The sequence below is a fragment of the Clarias gariepinus genome, chromosome 3 (genome assembly GCF_024256425.1).
Source record: "Clarias gariepinus isolate MV-2021 ecotype Netherlands chromosome 3, CGAR_prim_01v2, whole genome shotgun sequence".
NCBI lineage: Eukaryota > Metazoa > Chordata > Actinopteri > Siluriformes > Clariidae > Clarias > Clarias gariepinus.
The window spans coordinates 1,065,606-1,077,836 of NC_071102.1; the positions used below are offsets into that span (position 1 = coordinate 1,065,606).

General features: G+C 39.6%; 1 protein-coding gene across 1 annotated transcript in view; it reads left to right on the forward strand.

Annotated features, from left to right (window-relative positions):
- Positions 1–8,688: 8,688 nt before the first annotated feature.
- The window catches only part of cdh11 (cadherin 11, type 2, OB-cadherin (osteoblast)), an 82,383-nt gene continuing 78,840 nt past the window's right edge, over positions 8,689–12,231 (forward strand). Inside the window, exon 1 of the mRNA XM_053491311.1 lies at positions 8,689–9,179. The gene's annotated coding sequence lies outside the window, so the exon portion shown is untranslated. The remainder of the gene's footprint in view (positions 9,180–12,231) is intronic.

The window sequence follows — 12,231 nt, forward strand, 5'->3', positions numbered from 1 at the left end:
AGTGAACAAACATTTGATCACTGTCACGTGATCGGTGAAGCGTAACTATGGGCTGGGAAACATAATGATGATTGCTATGTAAGTGAACTAAATGCGTTTGAATGATTTTTGGAGAATTTTGAACCTCTAGTAGAGGATGTTTACAGTCTGTTAGTGTCGTTGCGCTCACTTCAGCAGGCACTGACTTCTGTAACACTGCTCTCTCTCTCTAACCTCTGAACTGAAGCTGAGGCTGGTAGAGGACTCAAGCTTTTGTATTGTTTATGATGTTTCTCATAATTTCCGACAATCTTTGTATTAAAAAATGTTTTGTGTAGCACAAAACTCAACATGCTTTTTCTTGAACAAATTTATCAGTGATTTACTGCAGAAACACAATCAACGCATGAGTTTGTTATGTTTTGTATTAAAATTCAACCAACATGTTATTGATATTAATTCGCGTACATAACCGCAAACACAACGTCAGGCTGATTCACTGTCTCTGTCGGGACAAAACTGTGCGAGGTCGAGTTATAGCATTTAGAAAAAATGCACAAAAAATTCACATATTTATCATCTGTTCCTCTTGACACCCATGTGACTCAAAGAAAACGTAAACAAAATAATAAAAATTGCTTCATGTGCAAAAACTCTTTTACCACAATTGAAAATAAAAGGATTTATCTTGTTTTGCATTGAAACCTCTCAAGAGATCTCTAACATTGAGAAAGTGAATTGATTCAAATAGCTTGAAAAAAAAATGGATTGAATTGTGTTAAGCAGTGATTTGATTCGATTGCAGAGATCTACTGTACAGTTCATGCTAGCTAGCCATGCGGTCAAGAGCAATGTGTTAGCAATATCTAAAACGTACATGAGCAGTCAGAAGAAGAAAATCCTATTAAACACGGCTGACTCAGATCTGATACAGATCAGAAAAGAAACGCTCTCGATAGCTAGCACGCCTGACTAGCATGGCTAATTTTTGACATTTCTCCATCATTACATGACATTATTTACCTTAATGCACACTTTTACAGCAGCTAAAAATAAAACCTGGTATTAAAAATAATATTATTCATAAAACTAAGTAGCATGTGTCAAGGGAAAACCGTGAAACACTCTTGCTAGCTAACGCTATCCACATTAATTTAGGATTATTTTTATGCTCAGTTTCCTGCAAGCTGTTCTTTTGACACAAATCTAAAAAAAATGTGAATAAATTAAACGAGTGGACACTTCATGGAAATTTGGGAACGCTGTACTGATTCCATTTGGAATTTCATTACGAGCGTAATAGCGTGAAATGTGTGAAAATTCAACCCGATAACTCGATAATGCACTTCCTTAGGCTGTGTGTGTGTGTGTGTGTGTGTGTGTGTGTGTGGTGCACCACATTATTCACAGGAAGCAGGTCGTGTCTTTAAAAGCTTTCCGTGTTACTGAGGTGATGCGGCTGAAACGTTCGCTCATTATCACGTACGTGAGCGCGATCGCTCGTCTGTCAGCCAGCTGCATCGACAATTAGCGTTAGCTTCCACAGAACAACCAGCGTCAGCAAAAAAACGTAATTATCATCGCTAACGTGAAGACCTTCCTCACTGAAGCTCATTAAATTATTCATAGGTCATCCTCTGAGTCTGTACGTTCTGTTCAGCCTGACCACGACCGTGTGTGTGTGTGTGGTTGCATGCATGTGTGTGTGTGTGTGTGTGTGTGGGTTTAAAATTACACAGTAAACCTGTAGATACATTTCTTTTCAAACATTTTGCACATTTCCCGAAATAAAACATCTTTAAATAAAAGAATCTGCTCGTTCGGTGAAATCTGGACTGTTTATTTGGACGAGATACACGCGTAGCATGCTAATAGCCCAACTAGATAGTTTGAACTAGTTGAATACATTCATTAGCAGGAATCTGAGGAATAAACTGCTGCCGCTAGCTTTATATACAAACACATTTATATCCATTGGTTTTGTTAAACACATTAGTGTAGTGACAACCATAAACATCAGCTAAAAAAAAGACATGAGTCTAGCTAAAGGGTGAGAAAGTAGCTAAAAGTGAGGGTTTTTTTAAAAGATTTTTTTTTTTTTTTTTTTTTTAATTGGTGCAAATGAAGTAATGACAGTCAAGTGTGTTTCAAAGTCAGTGAGCAGTGACACATCAATTATATATATAAAACTACTTTTAAAAAATCATACAACTAATTAGTGGTTTAAAAAAAGTGTAAAGTTAAAAAATATATATAAAAAAAAAGATAGGAACAAAGGATAAAGATTAACCTTGCTCCTTGTCATAGTTTTCTCCAGTTTCTTTCTTTTTGTGTGTGTGTGTGTGTGTGTGTATTTCTCTGTCAGGGTTTTTTGTCGTTGTTCATCTTCTTCTTGTTGTTTGACTTCAGTTCCCAGCATGCACTTCAGCCAGTAGTCACATGGTCCTGACTGCACTCAGCTGCATTGTGGGAGGTTTTGATTAGTTTAAAGCCTTTTATTCTTGTTTAAACTCTTCCTCTCTGCTTCCTGTTCTTGTAACACTGAGTTAGCATTAGCATTATGTTTGGGTTTGGATTCACATTTTATTTGTCACACACACGGTTAAACACAGAATGATATTCAGTGAAATGTTTTAACAACCGCCCATGACCTTAAAATAATTGGACCTGTGTAATGTTAACACTTTACTAAGTTACAAAAAAAGTCCGCACCTGCATCCGGCGTGAAAAAAGGAGGAAAAAAAGATAAAACAAAAAAAGTAATTTAAAAAAACCCAAACAAACAAACTGCAAAAAATAATACTAGCATATTAAAAAATAAAAATAAAAAAACGTTATTAAATTATTAAAAATCTAAAATACAATAAAAAAAGAAAGAAAAGCACAAAATGTTTTAAGAATTAATTTTAAAACAAAGTTTAATTCATTAAAATTGTTTAATTTGTTAAAATACAAAAAAAATAAAGTATAACAGTAGTATAATAGCATATTATCTCTGAGCAACTCCTTCAGTGACCTCCTGAGTGTCTTAAGGAGCGATATCGAAGGTCGTGACTACTGTATTGTTTGTTTCTTTTATTTTACATTAATATACTGTACTGTATCTACTACATATTTTCTTTGCCGCTGTAACATAAAATTTCGTTACTCTCTGACGCTTCACAAGGCGGATGTTACGAGCGATACTCTGAGGTATCGCGATGCAGAATATCATGATAGTGAGACGTGTGATAAATCGGACCAGTCGTGATGGCAGAGAAAAGCGAGAGATAAAGAGGAACAAGGAAAGAGAGAGAGAGAGAGACGGCTATTTGTTTGCTTTACAATGGCTCTGGTCTCGCCTGCTGCCTCTGTTTTTACAGCAGCGGTGTGATAAGCAGCGTGATCTCTGATTCCACGTTCAGCGGGGAGGCGTCTCATCCTCCCCCATTATCCGAGGAAAATCTCTGGAAAAGAAAATAAAGACTTAGCGCTCGAATGCACTCCTCCTCCCGGTGAGGAGTGAGATCTATCACTCCATTAGGGAGGAGGACGGAGAACTGCTCTGGTTTTTGTTTCGCTTGAAATAATCATCCTTTCAGAGGCAGAGGTGGATATCGACGTCTCCGTTAAAGGATGAAGGCCACACTCATCACACTCATGGATACCGATCTCCTGCAGTGCGCTCTCTCCATCGCAGGAACGGAGGTGTGGACGTGGAGAACGTGTGATAAACGGCACAGAGGATTGATTGTTTTCTTTTTCTTCACAATAAATGATGATAAAGCGAGTGGGAGTCCTCGGCTCTTATCCGGATCGACCAGCACGTCAGGAAGAATCCAAACAAAGCATAGGGCTGAGGGATCTGATCTCATAACCTCCAGGTTACCAACAACACTGACCAATTAAGCAACGATGCTAACTGCTAAGCTATGCTAACCTGTGCTAATCTGTGCATGTACATTGTTTTAGACAAAGCCTTGGGTTAGCCTTGGGTTAGCATCACGTGTTTGTTTGATGAAAACACGCAGCATGTAACAAGAGCTGTACCTAATGTACGCCTCCCGCTGCCTCCTGGGTACCAAGAGTACCAACCAGGGGTATGTGGGCGGAGCTAGAATAATAAAGATTGGTCAAACACAATTATCACACACTTGTCCTTCTGGCATCTCTGACTTTATTTAACTTATTTGACTTTATTTATCTATTTTTTATTTATGTATTTTATTTAACTTTATTTATTTGTTTGTTTGCTGTAAATAAGAGTAGCTTTTAGGAACGAAGTTTAAGGAGCGAAATAATATATTTTTTTAAATGACAACTATAAGGAGACTAATTAAAGATACTAATTCCAATAATAAAATATGAATAAAAAATATATAAAATCCATAAACTTATTTATGCAAATAATATTTTTCTCCCATCGACATCCAGCGATTTTACACTAAATAAATTACTTATTATTACGATAATGTAGTAGCATGGCAGACGGGATATTAATAATTTGCTTTAAATGCTTTAACAGCATTGATGTTGATCCATACAGTACATACAGTATGTATATAATACAGTATATAATATATATATATAAACATTTTGAAACTCTTTTGATTTTGATACATGTACAGGATGTTTACATTTCGTGATGAGGTAATAAGATTCGTCTCACCCGGAGGTAATTCCACAAAACTTTTGTACACACACCTGATTGTGCGCGGGGGTGTTACCTGCACCTGCACCGGGTTTACGTTACAGCACCATAAAAGCTTCCTGTCAGTAATCTACCTGTCCTGGCCACGCCCCCTCGTCTCCACTATCACCTGGGACTCCTCTGGGATTGTGTCATTGTGTGTGTTACTGTGTGTCTTACTATCCCTGTGTGTGTGTGTGTGTGTGTTTATACTCCTTTATGTTCATGTCATTGTGAACTCTTTCACACACTACAGGTAATGTTTGCGGTGCGCTCTGAACTGCTCTTCACTGGGCGCTCCTGCTTTAGACCTCTGTAGGGAACGAGTGATACGTGTGTGTGTGTGTGTGTGTGTGTGTGTGTGTGTGTAATGATAGCGTAATGTTATTGCTGTGTTTCTGTGTGATAGTTGAACTGTACATTAGAGCCACGGTTACTTACGTCCTGACATTTTATGAGCGTAACGTAACCTTCTGTTCCTTCTGCACGTCTTTATTACTCCACATACGTGCTGGTTTCGACTATAATCACGTCTGAGCTCTGAGAAACCTCTCTGTGAATAATCTGTGAGACGAGCGTCTGAGGTCAGAGAGGAGAAGGAGACGAGCGCCGAGTAATATTTCACAGGAAATGTCAGCGTGCACAATGTAAATATAACAGTGTCGCTCTTATGGCATCACTCCTGCAGTTCAAGAGAAGTGGACCGTGTTCCTCTTAGAACCCAGAATAACCCTGAGCCACAGACGTGTGATTCAGGAGCAAAGAGGAAAAACAACACGCTTAATCTGTGTCACCAAGGCAGCTGTTCAAACCATCGCCGTCTCACTGCCTGTCTCACTCACCCTGTCTGTCTGTCTCACTCACCTGTCTGTGTGTCTGTCTTGCTTTCACCATCTGTCTTACTGTGTGTCTCACTCATACTGCCTGTCTCACTCTCATGGTCTATCTCACTCACACTGTATGTCTCTGCACTCAGTCTGTCTGTCTGTCTTCCTTACCCTGTCTGTCTCACTATCTGTCTTACTGCCTTTCTCACCCACACTATCCATCTCGTCCTACCGTACCCTGTCTCACTCACACTGTCTGTGTGTCTAACTCTCACTGTCCGTCTCATTGTAACTATCTGTCTCACTCTTACTGCCTGTCTCGCGCACCCTGTCTGTCTCATTATCACTGTCTGTCTCACTCTCATGACATGTCTCGCTCTTTCTGTCTAAAGTGTCTCTGCCTTTCTTACTCTCTTTCTTTTCTTAGTGAGTTAAATGTGTGTGTGTGTGTGTGTGTGTGTGTGTGTGTGTGTGAGCGAGAGCTCAGAGTGAATCCATTACTCTGCGACATTTTGATTCAGTTATTAGAAGAGTTAATAATCTGCTGGATTGATTGTTCGCTTCGTCTGCAGCCAAACGGCCGACGCTGTGAAGCTCACAATGAGTTTCTCGCCTCAGGAACCTCCAAAGAACGTTCTCCAGAATACACCAGGTAAATATTTATATATAGACATGAAGTACCTACACATTTAATATAAAAGAGTTATAAAATACAGAAACTATTTGTCTGGTAATGAAAAAAATATCTTTAAAAAAATTCTAGGGCATCTTTAACGCTTGCCAAGATTTCTCCTTGATTCTCAAACCATTAAGCTCTCACTCACTCAGTCCTGGTCTGGTGATCACGCTGGACTCCTGACTCCATCCAGGCTCAGTCTTAGTGCCGGGAACCTACCGGAGATGGGTATGGGCGGTACGGGTGATCCAGAAACATCTCAGTTTTTTATGTTTTCTTGGGACGTGTGTTTTGTGCTCACTGCAGTCGTTCCTGTGAACATTGAGCGAGTGGAACATCTGACCCTTAAATAGGGTCTGTGTGATAACTCACCTTGTGTGTGAACTGTGCACACACACTCATTCACCAACACTACCTGTTACAGGGACTCGGCTGGGAGTTATCGCCACGTCCCCCTGTACAGTCCTGACCTCGCTCCAAGACATTTCCACAGTCATTAAAGGAGTTCCTGGGAGGCCGGCGTTTCAGACGTGAATCATACAGATGGTCCGATCACGGCTGCGGCGTACTGAGAAACTTTTCTACCCTGATGGTGTCCAAGCGCTAGTGAAACACTGGGGAAACAGAGAAATAAAGAAAGTCTATTTCTGTTATAAAGGAAGAATGAGTTCTGTTATTCTGTACAATCACAAGTCCTGCTTAAATAAATAAATAATGTAATACCACCAAAATGCTTTTTTTTATTATAAATGTGTAATAACAATAGATTTTAAAAAGTAATGAGACACTGGCGAGTGTTGTGATCCAAGATGGATATGATGTCATATTCACATATTAATCAATGCTGTTAAACATGATGATTACAACACACACACACACACACACACACACACACGCACACACACATCCTCCTTTTACTTTCATATTTCATCTTGTGTGTGTGTGTGTGTGTGTGTGTGTGTGTGTGTGTGTGTGTGTGTGTGTGTGTGATGAGTTGTCTTCATTAGTAATAAGACCGAAATTCTGCACAGTCGAGAGATTAATTCATTCATTTTACTCCAGTTTGAGTTTTCTCTTCCTCTCTGTGTCTCTGTGTTGTTTTTGTCTCTTTTTTAATTTTTTTGTTTGTTGTTTGTGTTTAATGGTTTTCATTTCTACATTTCTGCCAAATCTACAGTGTTCAATTTCTTTATGTTATTATTCTTTAATATTCTCACACTGCGTGATTAGTGTGTTGGTGAGAAAAGAGAGAGAGAGAGAGAGAAATGGTAGAAAAAGAAATAAGGAAATAAGCAAGAGAGAGAATGAATGAATGGATGAATGAAGGAAGGAAGGAAGGTATAATAGCAAAGAAAGTGTTTAAGAAAAATTAATAATAAATGGGTGGTGAAGGGGTAATGAGAATGCAAAACTGAATATGGGACATGATGGAAAGATGAAAGAGAAAGTTGATGGTGATGAAGATAATGATGAAATGAAAGAATAGAAAGAACATGAACAGGTGAATATGAATGATTAGTTGAATGAAGAAAGTAAGGATGAAATGAAAGAATTAGAATGAAAGTATGAAAGAAAAACCGATGAAAGACTGAGTTTTAAAAAAGATAGAAAAAAAGTAAAGTTGAGTAATAAAAATGGCAGAAAACTTATGAATGGAATAGGAAATAAGTGTGTGTGTGTGTGTGTGTGTGTGTGTGTGTGTGTGTGAGAGAGAGAGAGAGAGAGAGAGAGAGAGAGAGATTTTAAAAAACTGAGTCTTATGTAAAAAACACTCAAAGAGAGAGAGAGAGGATGAAACAAAAGAATGGAAAGAGAGAGGATAAGGATGATACAATGTAAGAAGGGATGCTAAGATTAAGTTAGGGAGGGAAGAAAGAACGAATGAAATGAGAGATGAGCGTAAAAAAAAGGAAGAGAGAGAGAGAGAGAGAGTTAAATGGGGTGCTGGGGAAAGACGGGAAGAAAGAATTGAGTGATGAAGAGGATGAGAAAGATGGAATGAATGAGAATGAATGAGAGAGACACCAAAGTCCTTAGGAGAGAGAGAGAGAGAGAGAGAGAGAGAGAGAGAGTTTTGTTGTTAATGGGTTTTTGTTGTTACTTTTATTGTTTACCTAATATGTTATAATATTTTTATAAATTCAGATTGATGTTATTTATATTCTTTATTATAATGTTTTATAATTGCTTTGTTAACATTCAGGCCAATCAAACCCTGAGGAACTGAACAGAGAGAGAGAGGGAGGGAGAGAGGGAGGGGGTGAACAAGGGTAGGAGCCAATGAAGGAAGGAAGGAAGAAAAAGAAAGAAAAGAAAAGAAAAAGAAAGAAAGAAAGAAAAAGAAAGAAAGGAATGTATAATAGCAGAAACAGAGGGATATTAATGATTAGGTGGATGAAGACAGAATAAATGAGAGACACTAAAGTCATTGGGGGAGAGACAAGGAGGAGAGAGAGAGAGAGAGAGAGAGAGAGACACACACACACACACTCACATAGAGAGGAGGAGGAGAGAGTGTGTGTTTAGTCGCGCGCTGCCGCTGCAGTTTGCACTGCGCTCCGAGGAACAGAGAGAGAGAGAGAGAGAGAGAGAGAGAGAGAGAAGCTGCTCTTATTCTCTCTATTCTATTTTTCCTTTTTTCTCACTCTGGACTCTTTAATCTTCCACACCGGATCATTTGCTTCATATTCTTCTTCCTCTCTTATTCTTATTGTTGTTGTTGTTGTTGTTGTTTATCTCTCTGCTTACGGACTCGCGCGCTTTAACGGAAGAAACCGGAGAGATCGGAGCCACACACACACACACACACACACACACCCGAGAGGAGAGATACAGAGAGAGAGAGAGAGAGAGTTGAAGTGTGTGAGTGTGTGTCAGTATGAGTGTGTGAGTGTGTGTGAGTGTGTCGGTGTGTGTCGGGGGCATGTCGGTGGTGGTCTCGGCGCTCGTGACTCGTTAATGGGACCGGAACTTCAACAGCGACCTTCATCATCATCATCAGCATCATCATCCTCATCTTCTTCATCAGGTAAGAGATCAAAGCGTTCAGAAATCAATCCGTTAATTAATTAATTAAAGGGATCAAAGTGAGTGCGGTGCCGCGCGCGCATCACACACACAGACGCGCGCGCGCACACAGAGACAGAGACAGGATGCTTCTGAGAATTCTGAATAGAATGTGATGATGATGAGACACACACACACACACACACACGCGCGCGCGCGCGTGTCACAGCGTCCTGACTTACTCACTTCATAACACGCTTATGAACGCGCGCCTGTGTGTGTGTGTGTGTGTGTGTGTGTGCGCGCGCGCGCATTGTCGCCCGTGCAGTCCCTCAGCGAGGACGTGCAGTTACAGGGGAAGAAAACACAAACCGGATTAAATCAAAGTGTTCCGACATACAGGGGGGAAATTAACCAGCTGCGCGTGTCGGTCAAGTCGTGCGTGTCGCGCGCACACCGGGAGCCCCGGGTCTGAGTGTTATTACCGGCGGCTATAAGCGTTCAGGGGGATTTATAATGCAAATATGTCGCGTCTCAGGACTGTGGACTGGACACAGGGAGGATTTGGCTGAAGCAAAGCAGCTCAGAGTTGTTTGCATGCAATGTGTGTGTGTGTGTGTGTGTGTGTGGCATCTTAAGGATTAACATGCAGTGTAATGGAGTCAGTGCGCGCGCGCGCGTGTGTGTGTGTGTGTGTGCAGTTTTGTCTTAAAATGATGTGAAATTGTTGGAGTTGTGTTGATTTGTTGCTGCATCAGGAGAGAAAGGAGATGCTGAGATCAGGACACACACACACACACACACGAACAAGAACATAAAGTTTCAGATAAAAATGTGCAAAAAATTTTACCACATTTGCTTTTGGTCCTCAGAAAGTACGTAGTGATTAGTGTGTGTGTGTGTGTGTGTAAATGAGAGAGAACGAGGGAGTGTGTGTGTTGTGTTTTCTCAATTGTTTGACTGAAACCTAGCTTCTATATCATTATTTCTATTAATAAACATAAATAATTCAGGTTTTTATACCTATAATAAATCTCCTGTGAGCGCATCCAAATAAAATACATAAAAAGCTTTATAGCTGAGGCTCTTTTCCTTTAGTTAAAATAATAAAAAAAATATTTACAAAAATTGCAAACCGTTTAAATCTCTTCAGTACTCAGAGTGTGGGAGATTTTGTATAAAGGAAGAAAAGTCCTGAGATGGATAAATAAATAAATAAATAACTGATCCTTCAGTAGAGGGTGCTGTTGGTCTTTTCTCGCTCGTGGTGCGTCTCTCAGGCCCTCTCAGAGCGATGGAGGGCCACCGGCGCTGTTACCCACAATCCCCCCAGGGACGCAGGATTCAATCTGACGGCTGGTGTGGCTCAGTGACACTCTGTCAGGATGAACAACTTCCCCGGCGCTGGCTTGTGTTACTCCGGAGTGTCGCGTTCCCGCCTCGGCCCGGGGTTCCGGGAGGGGAAGCGCGGCTGGGAGCGAGTCACGGTGCCACGTCGCTCCGGTCAATACAAGATCACACTCTATCATTTTCCTCTAAAATAATGCGTGTGTGTGTGTGTAAGAATTCTCTCTGTGCGGATTTGTCACAGATTTTAATCGATCACGGTTCCAGAAAACACAGTGAAGCACACCTTTATCTTTCTCGCCTCTATTTTACCAGCATTTGGGATTTCTGTGACGCTCTGGACCTGGAATTGTTTTCCGTGATTTGTGACGTCACATTGTAGGGAAGAGCGATATCTCTGTCTAAAACACAAAGTGAAATCATGCTGAATGTGACAGATGTTTCAATAAGGAACAAAAATATCAAGTCATAATAAAAAGTGAATTCATATATTTTTTAAAAATCAACCAGAGGCAAGGTCACATGACTGGAATAAGATTTTAACATCGATGATGTCGAGATGTACGATTTAATCAAAACCACAATCATAAATTAAAAACAACATTGTACATTTTTATTTTAATCAGATTAATTAAGCACTATTTTATTTTATATTAAAGGTTATAGATATTGGTATAATAAAAAAAAAAATAGCAAGTAGATGAAATCAAATGACTCAACTAAAAGAGAAATATAGATTTTAAACTTTTTAACCTCTTACTATAAAAAGACTATTCTAGGTAAAATACATCACGATACTTTCCAGTGTGATTATGTTAGGACACACAATACTCACCAGCACAATCATCACAATTATTGAAATTATTTTGTTTTTGACATGTAGTAATATTTTCCCGAGAACTCTTCCTGCAATTTAATCTACATTGTAGAACTCCCCCCAAAAATACTAAAATCCAAAAAGAAAAAAAACTAATATAATAAAACATTGACAATAGGTCTCTAATAACAGGAAGTACAGTACAGTAAGAAACAAAACTATTGTGATATCGATACTGAATGATCTTAGACACAGTTAGACCACAAATAAAAAAAAAAATATTGCATAAATTATTAAATAAATGATTTAATAACAAACTAACCTCAGAGTGTAAATGAACACGCAGTTAAACTGTAAGCGTTAGAGAATGTTGTCATCATTATCGTAGGTGATTGTTTGATTAATAAAGTGATTAATTAAGGAAGCTGATGTGTGAAAGCGATGATGATCACAGATAGATTAATTAATTGCGGTTTCATGACATCGTATCATTTACAGATAATCGCGGTGTATTGGTTCAGCGATGTATCGTCACACCACCTTCCAGCTGAGGTGTTTTCCCAATGACCCTCTCTCTCTCTCTCTCTCTCTCTCTCTCTCTGATTAATAATTCCGTCTCTCTCCATCTGCTTTGGCAAAAGCTCATGCTTCTCGACTCTTCATCATGTTCGGTGAGGCTCTGAATATTTTCATGGCTGCTAATGGATTTTCTTTATCCTGCTGAGGTTTCGTCAGACAGCTTTTATGTTCGCTAGTGCACCGAGTTAATTTGTGTTTAGGCCTTCGTGAGACGTGTAAAAGGCGCACGAGTGGGAGGACGGATCGTTCGGAATTTAACGTTTTAATTTTCCTCAGAGGAATTATTAATAATGCACTTGACACCGAGCAGAGCGGAGTCGTAGCTGATCAC